This window comes from Pogona vitticeps, chromosome 3 (genome assembly GCF_051106095.1).
Source record: "Pogona vitticeps strain Pit_001003342236 chromosome 3, PviZW2.1, whole genome shotgun sequence".
Lineage (NCBI taxonomy): Eukaryota > Metazoa > Chordata > Lepidosauria > Squamata > Agamidae > Pogona > Pogona vitticeps.
In genome coordinates, this window is record NC_135785.1 from 156895185 (window position 1) to 156906704 (window position 11520).

Here is an 11520-nt window from a genome sequence, read left to right on the forward strand (position 1 = left end):
TTTATTTTGAAACATAGAACTGATAAGACAGCAGAAACAGTTCATTGAGTTCCATGCCAGTTTTCACAATGAAAAAGTAGACAATGACAATAGCAAAAAGGAAATATATTTTACATTGCCACTTCAGTTATGTTTACCTAAAATGTTATTTAACATAGAAAAACCACAGAAATAGATGTGGAAACCTGTGTTAAACAAATGAGAATGACTGTATATTATATATTTTGCTTTTACAAAACAGTGTAAGATGAGAAAAAGATGAATGTTATTTTAAGTAGTACTGTTCATTTTATAAGGTTTTCACCTCATAATAAGTAATTAATAATTCCTTAATCTAGTGTGGTAAAAATAGGAGTATGAGCACATATAATATTCTGTAGAATATATGAATGAAACATTTAAAATGTAAAAGTGTGTAACAGCTACATATAACAGGAATTTAAAAAATATTTGCAAATGTACAAAAAAGCAGCTTACTTCTTTAACACTTCATCAGTTGTGCTGGTTCAGAAGATGATAGAAGGGGTCGGATCATCTTGTGTGTTGACTGTTGGAAGATGCAATGACATTGCAGCAAAAATATCTACTGTCCCGAGTATTTTGGCTAATACCAAATGACTCAGGATATTTCATCATCACATTAGATCTGTTGTAACAGATCTAAAAGACAAGGCAAAGAAGCATTCTTTATCAAGAACTGTTGCTGTTTATGAGCTTCCATTTGGGTTATGTAATGTTTTACCATAGACTCATAGATGATTCTGTAGATAATAAGCATATTTCTTACCTGGTATAACCAGATTAAATTGTCACTTTGGAAAATATTTGGAAAAACCTTGTGCTGCATTATAGTGGTTGAGAGCTGTTGGTTTAAAGTAAGCTGTGGTTAAAAATTTACTTTTTTTTACTTTTTTAATGTATACTTACCAAATGTACAATTCAAAAACCTACACTGAAACAAGAAAATTGTTCATTATGTGGTGATATTCATAGTTTTCTAAAAAGGGCATGGAAAATGTGCAACAACATATGTATATAAGAGGGAAGATTGCAGACACAAGATGGGTGTATTAGGAGAAAATGTATTAATGTATAAAGGCAATTACAAAATACATGCATTAGCTAAAGTGTGTATAAAAGTACTCATTTTAGAAGAAATAAAAGTATTTTGACAAGTAATTAGGCTATTATTGATCTCACATGTTGGACATGTATTATTTAATGTGTTTTTAATGGGTTTTAAAGGGTGTTTAATAATTTTAAAGAACTGTTTTAATATTTTTATATGTTGAATTGTTCTTTAGTGTATTAATTTATTGTGGTTTTAGTCAGTTTATTTCTAACAATCTGTGAACTGTCTTATTTATTTATTTTTATTTATTTATTGCATTTATATGCCGCCCATCTAGACATAGTCTACTCTGGGCGGCTCACAACATACAAGATAAAAACAATTTAAAATATAGACAGTTTTACATAGATAAAGACAATATGATATAAAACATAGTATCATAATTTTACAAGTTTAACAATTAATTTAAACCAAGCAGTTTAAAGCAAGCAGTCTCAAGATGGCAAGAATCAAAAGAAGAGAAATAAGAAATAAGAATGACTTAATTGACTGGAGGGAAGGCCTGCTTGAATAGCCAAGTTTTTAGCTGGCTTTTGAAAATGTCCAGTGAGGGTGCCAGCCAAATTTTGGTAGGGAGGATGTTTCACAGCCGAGGGGCCACCTCTGAGAAGGCCTGATTTCTTGTTTTTTCCTTCCAGGCCTCCCTCAGCGTCAGACCCCTCAGCCGTCCCTGCTGGCTATGCCAGGTGATTCGGGTAGATCTGGGTGGGAGAAGACAGTCTGCCAGGTATTGAGGTCCCAAACTGTTTAGGGCTTTATATATAATCATTAACACTTTGAAGTCAACGCGGAAACGGACGGGCAACCAGTGCAAAGCAGCCAGAGTGGGGGAGATATGTTGGTGTTTTCTCACGTCACTAAGAAGCCTGGCTGCCGCATTCTGGACCATCTGCAGTTTCCGCATCAGCCTCAAAGGTAGCCCCACACAGAGTGTGTTACAATGGCCTAATCTTGAGATTACGAGTGCATGGACTAGAGTAGTGAGGGCCCCCCATCAAGATAGGGTTGCAGCTGGGCAATCCACCATAAATGGAAATAGGCGAAGTGGACCACAGACACCACCTGGGTTTCCATGGTAAGCACTGGGTCCAGATGTATCCCCAAGCTGCAGACCTCACTCTTTGTGGCAAGGGTCATCCCCCCCAAAGGAAAGGGAGTTGCCTATACGAGGAGAGAGTGCCATTGCAATGTTACATTTTATTAGGTGATGGTCCGACCATGACAAGGGTACTGACTCAAGGTCAGTCACCATCGGACCACTCTCGCTCCCATTAGTGGAAAAAACCAAGTCAAGTGTGTGGCTGCCCACGTGGGTGGGGCCAATGACATGTTGGGACATGTTCAAGAAGGCCATGGTCTCCACGAACTCAAGAGCTGGTCCGGAGGTCTCTACCCCCGCATGCACGTTGAAATCCCCCAAAACCAAAAGCTTCGGGGAACCCAACAGTGCCGTGGAGACAAGGTCCACCAGCTCCGGTAGGGAAATGGCTGGGTCGCGGGGAGCACGGTAGCCCAGCAAGATCCCAATACCATCCCTGGCCCCAATCGACACGTGGAGGGCCTCAAGACCCAGCTTTACCACTGAGGAGCGCCTATCAACCTCCAAGCTGGATTTGTGGATGATGGCTACTCCTCCCTGACCCTCCAGTCTACCCTGATGTTGGACATCATAACCGGGCAGACAGATGAGTGCTAGGGGGGAACCCCCCTCTCCGCCAATCCATGTTTCGGTTATGCAAGCCAGGTCTACATCCTGCTCCAAGATGAGGTCATGAATTACTTGGGTCTTATTGGATACAGACCTGGCATTCAACAACACCAGGCATAGAGTGGAGGGCTGACTGGTCTGGCTACCTTGATTCTGGGGATTGGTCACCGTCTCAGAACAATGCACAGCTTTTAGGCATCTGTCCATCATTCTTCTAACATGAGCAGGGACGGTCCCAGTGCCATATCTCCCCCTACCCGTGATCACAGAGATGTTTTGGGGCCCCTCGCTGGGGGGGGCAGGCCTTCCATTCCATGACAAAGAAGGAAAGAAGGAAGGAGGAAAAAGGAAGAAGAAAGGGGGATAGGAGAAGAAAATGTATAAACTTAAGAAACTTAATATAAACAAATCAAATAACAAAAGAGAAAAACATAATCATATATAATGCAACAAAATAAAATAATATATATCAAATAAACATACATAAGCAAGAAAATTATATATATATACTATACATCAAATAAAAATACATTAAAATAAAAATACAAAATTATATATATATATAAATTAATTACAGGTCTCAAACCGTCAAATGAAGTGAAAATAAAATGAGTGAAGCAGAAGCAACCAGAAAAGAAAGGAAAAAGGAAAGACCAGACCAAAGTGGTGGAGAGAAAACACTCCGACCAGCTACCGGTCCGCCGTCTTGAGACCCATCCTTGAGTCCCTTAATTGGATGAAATGTGGCATACAGATGCAATGAAAGAAAGAAAGAAAGAGAAAGAGAAAGAGAGAGAGAGATTGAGAGAGAGAAATAAATAAATGAATAAAGAAAAAGAAAGAAAGAAAGAAAGAAAGAAAGAAAGAAAGAAAGAAAGAAAGAAAGAAAGAAAGAAAGAAAGAAAGACTGATGGCAAATTGAGAAGTGAGACACTGTGGGAATTGGCTTCATCATATTAGAGATTTGTTCCTAGCTGTGAACATCCGTTCTATCTCACTGTTTCATCTAAAGCAAAATAACTACATTTAGCTTGGTGGAATCCTTTCTTACAGTTTCTTTGGGACTTATGAGACTTCACATATCTGTCCCAGCATTAGCCCATTCTGACCCCAGTCTGTCATTTATTTCTGCTGCTGATGCCAGTGAAGTGGGAATTGAAGCTGCCCTATCTCAGTTGGCATTTGCTAGCCAGAGCTTGAGTAAAACAAAGCAAAGATATGGCACTAGACTGGCAGGACTGTTGAGTGTTATCAGGTTTACACAGAATTTCTGTCATTTACTACTGGGACAGCAGTCCAGGAACTTTAGAATGGCTGTATAATTTCCCTGAGCCAAAGAACAAGTTGTATAGTGACTGGAACAATCAGAAAAGACTGATATCTCCTTTTGCATCACCCAAGGAAGCTATACAAAAATGTAGATGACTTGGGTTGCTGGCCTATGGAGACAAGAACTAGGGGGAAAAAAGAGAGAAACAACGTCCAAACAATGTCTACCAAGAAACTACCAAGACCACATTTTAATGATACATAGCCTGAAGTAGAAATCTTGTGCATCTTAATAATACATGGATATAGTGAGCATAATGTGAATCACTCTGAATACATAGAATGAGGTTAGAGATAAAGAACATTTGATAGACAAAGCAAAGCAAAGCTGTTATACAGCTCCCAGGCAAGCTGTTGGATGTCATTGCACCCCAAGATGCCCCCATAATGTTCCCCATTTCTATGCCTCCCTCTCTACACTATTGGCCATGCAATGTCTTATTTATAATCAACATTATCCTCCAAACTGCATACATTTTCATCATGCATACTAGCAGACATTTCTTAGTGGGGACATACATCTATTAATGTGCCTATAAATGCATCTAGTTTTGGGGATGCAGAATTTGAAATTTTCCTGTGAAGATCAGCAGGTGAAAAAAAGAACAGGAGTTTCATTTCACAGGAAACCCTGAGAAGTCTCAGTAGAAAATCTCAGCATGTGATTCAGAAAATCACAGAGAAGGGTGGCTTGATGCTGCAATGAGACAGCAGCAGGAGCACGGAGCTCTGTCCCCTGGGCTGAATTCTGACCTGTTTGGGACCACCTCAGGGGGTTAAAACCAGCCTGAAGAAGTGGTGAAATGGGGGGAAAGCCTGTTGATCATGGGAGGGTTACCCACGTTTGATCCAGGAAACTCCCCAATCAATGTTTGTATTGTTTACGGAAACAAGCAGCTGAATTAGCTTGCTTGCAAATCATTGGCAGCCAGCAAAAGAAGCAATAAATCAGCCAATTTAACACTGACATTACCACTGGATGAGATACAAAATCTTAACTATATTGCTCTATGACTATCCCTTTAACAGAAAAAAAAGTGTCTCTTAGCTCAACCACTAAATTGAGCAGGGGAAAGAGATGCAAAGAAAATAAATTGGACATTAATTAAACAATTATACTTCAAGGAAGAAAGTTTGGCATTACTTTGGCATTAAACTTAAGAAATTTTTAATAATCTTAAAATTATTTTAGCCAAACAACGACGGGAGTTAAACTGTTATGGCTATCTACAATGTTGGCAAAAAGCCCAGAACATGACCTTGAATACTCAGACTTGGAACTCTGTTTTGACTTTCCTTTTTTGTCTGAGAACTCACTGAAACATAGACAATTAACTTTGGAAAGTCTAATACAAACATTGAGTGAACGGGGCCGTCATCTTAGTCAGAGACTGGATTCAAATTAACTCTAAAGGTGATTAATTTACTAAAGTGGACTTGAAGGAATTATTGATGGTGCTGGACTGACTGCTCTAAGCTACTGGAAATCTTTTACTTGAAATACAAGTACTTGGCATCTTGGGACATAATGCTACAACAAGGACAATTTTGGGATGACATGAAATCTACCTTTCAAGCAATCTTAGAATTAGTGAGATCCCATAATGAAGAGATAAAATTATTCAAGGAGCAACTAAAGAAGGACTATATTCAACAGGAGACAGGGAATAATGAACAAGGAAATGTGAGGGTGGTGGATGATGTATGCCAACCAAAAGAAGGGCTGGAGGAAATCAGAGGGAAAAATTTAGGAGATTTAATTCTAGCCCAATAGTTGAGGACAATTTTAGTTGTGTTAAGGGAGGATAAGAAGAGAAAATCAGCAGCATTAATTCAAAATAGCCTGGGAGATCTATTGGAGATAGATCAAGTGCCTAAAGATCTATTAGAGAGAGATCAACTGTATAAAAGATTTTCAGAGGACACAAGGGATGGCAGAATGTTTTGAGAGATAGAAAGAAGAATTGGGAAAAGACAAATAAGAGGAGTTACTTAGAAAGATGAAAAATGGAAAAATGTTAAGGTGGCCCTCAATGTTGAAAGCATGTATATACTTCTGGAATTGTAAAGGGGCATGTCTTATATATTAATTGGAAATTACACTGAAATAAGGGATCATTAATTAGGGTAAAGGCATAACATGGTGGTTTTAAAAGTAAATTGAAGCTAGATATAAGGATGGGGCAAAAATAGGACTTAATGAATATACATTAAATATGATATTGATATAGACATGATAGAAAATGTGGAAATAGAAATATCTAAACAATTATATAAAGAAAATCTGTATGAAATGCTTTAGATAACATTTATTATGTGTTAGGAACCTACTCAGTTATTATTGGTAAAAAATACAAAGTTCATTGGTTAAATCACCTCAAAATTATATAGATTTGGAACAGGAATTACTTTTATTAGGTATGTTTCTAGAGGAATTTGAGAACATTGTATACTCTGAGAGAAATATTATGATAGTAGACAATATTATATACTAAAATACACACATGAAAGGTTTAAATGTTTAAAAAATGTATAGATTTTGAAGAGACAACTAAAAAGACACCAATAAGCAAAAAAAGAAATAATAATTATAAGCAAACCATGTAACACGATGTTTAACAAGCATGAATTGAATGTAGATAGATTGAAAAGCAAGGTTATGATCACTGCAGATGGAGACAGCAGCCCCAAAATTAAAAAAAAAAGCCTGCTTCTTGGGAGGAAAGTGATGACAAACCTTGACAGCGTCTTAAAAAGCAGAGACATCACCTTGCCAACAAAAGTCCGAATAGTCAAAGCTATGGTTTTTCCTGTCGTGATGTACGGAAGTGAGAGCTGGACCATAAAGAAAGCAGACCGCCGAAGAATTGATGCCTTTGAATTGTGGTGCTGGAAGAGGCTCTTGAGAGTCCCCTGGACTGCATGAAGAATAAACCTACCAATTCTAAAGGAAATCAACCCTGAGTGCTCACTGGAAGGACAGATCCTGAAGCTGGGGCTCCAATACTTTGGCCATCTCATGAGAAGAGAAGACTCCTTTGAAAAGACCTTGATGCTAGGAAAGTGTGATGGCAAGAGGAGAAGGGACAACAGAGGATGAGATGGCTGGACAGTGTCTGCGAAGCAACCAACATGAAATTGACACAACTACGGGAGGTAGTGGAAGATAGGAGGGCCTGGCGTGCTCTGGTCCATGGGGTCACGAAGAGTCGGACACGACTAAACGACTAGACGACGAGATTGAAAAACTAATATGTCAAAAAAGAAAGAAAAAACAAAATCACAGAGAATGAAAAAAATTGAGTAGCCATTAATCCCTGCTACTCTCTTCTTCTGTGCAAGGTAATGGTTTGTTTATATGAGTTGATTATCTCATTTTGCCTTCTTCTCTGCTAGTCAACCCTGCTGCTGAGGCTATTCACTACCCAAATTATATTTCAACCATATGCTCAACCCACATGGGAGTCTATTATACCAAGAGACCAAGAAACATTGATTCCTCAATGTTTTTGTTTGAAAGTTCTTAGTGCCCAACTCAGATAGTCCAGATTATTTTAAAGTCTGGATGGATGACTGAAATATCTTCTTCACAAGGTCTGCCTGGGCTGCAGTCTTTCAGGATGAAATTCAACTAAACATGCATAATGCAGGTTCCCTAGATCTTGCTCTTAGAGTGGATTCATAAGGGCCTCTGGATCACTGCTTTGGTTCATAATAGAGACATTGGCTTTAAATCTAACCTGATTCCATGAAAACAATGCAGATGAACAGTAAGACCTTTAGTGAGAACAGTTTAAATTCTCCCCTGCTATTTCTTTTGTCCTACACAGCTATCAAATATTTGCTGTTTTTAATGTTAGAGATAGGCATTAATTAAAAATACACCCCCAAATTCAATCACAAATTACTAATTCATCAACTTGTATTCAGTCAAATCAATGCCCCTTGACTAATACAAATCAATGACGTTTTAGCAATTTTGAATCCATTGATTTGTTGGCCTATAAAATGCCCCTCCAGGCACACAGAGACACAGAAATTGCTCAGTAGTTTCCCCTGATGCTTCTCTACACACCCTCCAAGATTGGTGAAGATTGGGTTTCAGATGTCTGAGTTATACATCCACAAACAGGCTCCACGAGGAAAGTTTCCCCCAGGCATCGAGAGAGGCCAAAATCACAGAGAAACTCCCCATGACTCTCCTCTAGAATCCCTCTAAGTTTGGTGAAGATTGGGTTTCCTCCAGCCAGCTGTGGCACTTTCCTGGAGGGATCCAATTTGTGGGTGTATAACAGATGTCTGAAACCTAATCTTCACTAAACTTGGAGAGACTGTAGAGGAGACTCAGTAAAAGCTTCTCTGTGATTTTGGTCTCTCTCGATGCCTGGGGAAACTTTCCTGGGAGGGGGCTATATAACTCAGACATCTGAAACCCAAACTTCACCAAACATGCAAGGCTTATAGAGAAGAGTAACGGAAGGTTTCTCTGCAAATTTGGTGCCTCTAAAATAAAAAAATGAATTGACAACTCAATTTTCTAATTCATCAGAAAAAATAATAAATTGGTAATTCATGATTTGTTAACCTTGGTGAATCACAAATCAAAACGAATCCCCATTTTTCTGATTTGTGGCCATCTCTAATACAGTGGTGCCTCGCAAGATGAGGTTAATTCGTTCCACGGTCAATGCCGTCTTGTGAAAAAATCGTCTTGCAAGGCACAGTTTCCCATAGGAATGCATTGAAATTTAATTAATGCATTCCTATGGGAATTGTTTTTTTAAAAGTAACTTACCAGATAGGGAGCTGGGGAAACACAATTGAAGGACTGGCGGGGGGTCCCCTTGCCATGATCACTGGCTTTGGGGATCCCCCAGGGCTTCCCTTGCACTACCCCAGGACACACTGTGGTCCCTCTGAGCGGCAATGGGCACTTGCAGGGTCTTAGCAAGACACATTTTTGAAGTTCCTGCCATCTCCTCCTGCCTTCGGTAAGGCTCCGAATGTAAAAAGGCTTTGTATTCACGAAGGCTTTCACGGCAGGGATCTAATGGTTGTTGTGGGTTTTTCGGGCTCTTTGGCCGTGTTCTGAAGGTTGTTCTTCATAACATATCACCAGTCTCTGTGACCGGCATCTTCAGAGGATAGCACTCTGTGCTCTGGTGTAGTTGGCTTGGGAGTGCAGTATTTATGGCTGTGATATAGGCTTTTGTCTTTTTCTGTATATGGGTGATTAGTGTGTCTTGTGGGTGTATTGTTGTGCTAAGGAGAAGAGATTATCTGTCACTGTGGTTGATGGGTGTCATTAGCTGGTCTTTTGTGTGTGGTGATCCCCTGTCCTTGTGGCTGGGTAGAGTTCGTTGACCTTTTGCATGGTGTATTTTTGAGAGCTGGGAGCCAAGTTTTGTGGAGCTTCACACTTTCCTCTTTTTTTGTTGAAGTTCTGCTGGTGCTTGTGGATTTCAATGGCTTCCCTGTGCAGTCTGACGTAATGATTGCTGGTGTTGTCCAGTATTTCAGTATTTTGAAATAGAATTTCATGTCCAGTTTGTTTTAGGGCATGTTCGGCTACTGCAGATTTTTCTGGTTGTTTTCGTCTGCAGTGTCTCTCATGTTCTTTGATTCTGGTATGGATGCTTTGTTTTGTGGTTCCAATACATACCTGGCCACAACTGCAAGGTATCTGGTATACTCCTGCAGTGGTGAGGGGGTCCCTTCTGTCCTTTGCTGACCGTAACATTTGTTGTATTTTTGTGGTGGGCTTGAATGCTGTTTGTAGGTTGTGTTTTTTCAAAAGTTTCCCCATGCAGTCCGTGACCCCTTTGATGTATGGCAGAAATACTTTATTTGTAGGTGGCTGTTTTTCTTCTTCAGTTCGGTGTTGTTTTCTTGGTTTGATGGCTCTTGTGATTTCATTTTTGGAGTAGCCATTTGCATGTAGGTCCCAATTAAGATGGTTGAGTTCAGTGCTGAGGAACTGAGCTTCACAGTTCCAATTTGCACGAGCTACCAGTGTTTTGATTATGCCTCTTTTTTGCTGTGGGTGGTGGTTGGAGTTTTTGTGTAGGTACCGGTCTGTGTGGGTGGGTTTTCTGTAGACCTTGTGTCCCAGTCAGAGGTCAATTTTGCGTAGGACCATGGCATCTAAGAACGGGAGTTGGCCCTCTATTTCTTTTTCCATGGTGAATTGTATATTTAGGTGGATGCTGTTGAGATGGTTGAGAAATTCTTCCAATTTTTCTTCACCGTGGCTCCAAATTGCAAAGGTGTCATCCACATATCGGAACCAGACTGTGGGTGCGAGGGGTGCTGAAGCCAGGGCAAGTTTTTCAAAATGCTCCATGTAGAATTTCGCTATAACTGGGCTGAGGAGGCTGCCCATGGCCACTCCATCTGTCTGTTCATAGAATTCATTATCCCACTGGAAATAGCTGGTCGTTAGGCAGTGTTGGAAGAGGGCTTTGATGTCTTCTGGAAAAATCTGCTGGATGAGTGTCAGAGTGTCTTTTATCAGTACCTTAGTGAAAAGGGATACTATGTCAAAGCTGATCAGTCTGTCCCCAGGGTTGAGTTTTAGGGTGCTGATCTTGCTTATGAAATCTCCTGAGTCTTTGATGTAGGATGAGGTTTGTCCAATGTGGGTCTGTAGGAGGGTCGCTAGGTGTTTGGCTAATTCATATGTTGGGGAGATGATGGCACTTACAATGGGCCTGAATGGGATTGAGTCCTTGTGGATTTGGGGAGTCCGTATAGTCTTGCTGGGAGAGTTTCTGTCTTACAGATTCATTGAAGAACATTGGGGTGCAGGGGGGAACTCCTGATCAGCATGTTTGTTTGTTTTGTGATTTTGTTGGTTGGGTCCTGTTTCAATTTTCTGTAGGTGATGGGGTCTAGAAGTTCTCCGATTTTGTCCTTGTATTCTTCTGTTTCCATGATTACTCTGGCGTTGCCTTTGTCTGCTGGCAAGATTATGATGTCTGGGTCTGAGTTCAGGGACTTGATGGCATTCCTCTCCTTTCTTATTATGTTGCTTTTGGGGGTTTTTGCTTTCCGTAGGATCCTAGTCACTTCCCCTCTTATTTCCTCTGCTTTTTCTTCTGGAAGATTATATAATGCTGATTCCACATTGGCAATTATGTCTTCCACAGGAACTTTGCTGGGTGTTACTGCAAAATTTCCTCCTTTGCTTAAGACTGAGGTTTCTTCTGGGGAGAGTTGGCGTCCCGATAGGTTGATGATGATGTACGTGGTGTCTAGTGTAGGTTTCTGTTGGCTTGTTTGGCATTTGTTGAATGTTCGTTTTTGTCTGGCTGTGTGGTTCATCATTTCTTTTTCCATCTTTTTGTAAGAG

The 11520-nt window shown here is 40.0% G+C and overlaps 1 long non-coding RNA gene across 2 annotated transcripts in view; it reads left to right on the forward strand.

Annotated features, from left to right (window-relative positions):
• LOC144588469 (uncharacterized) overlaps positions 1–11520 on the forward strand; it is an 89896-nt gene that overhangs the window by 61166 nt on the left and 17210 nt on the right. For both annotated transcript variants that reach the window (XR_013544043.1, XR_013544044.1), the window contains exon 2: positions 3418–7511. This is a non-coding gene — a long non-coding RNA (uncharacterized LOC144588469). The remainder of the gene's footprint in view (positions 1–3417; positions 7512–11520) is intronic.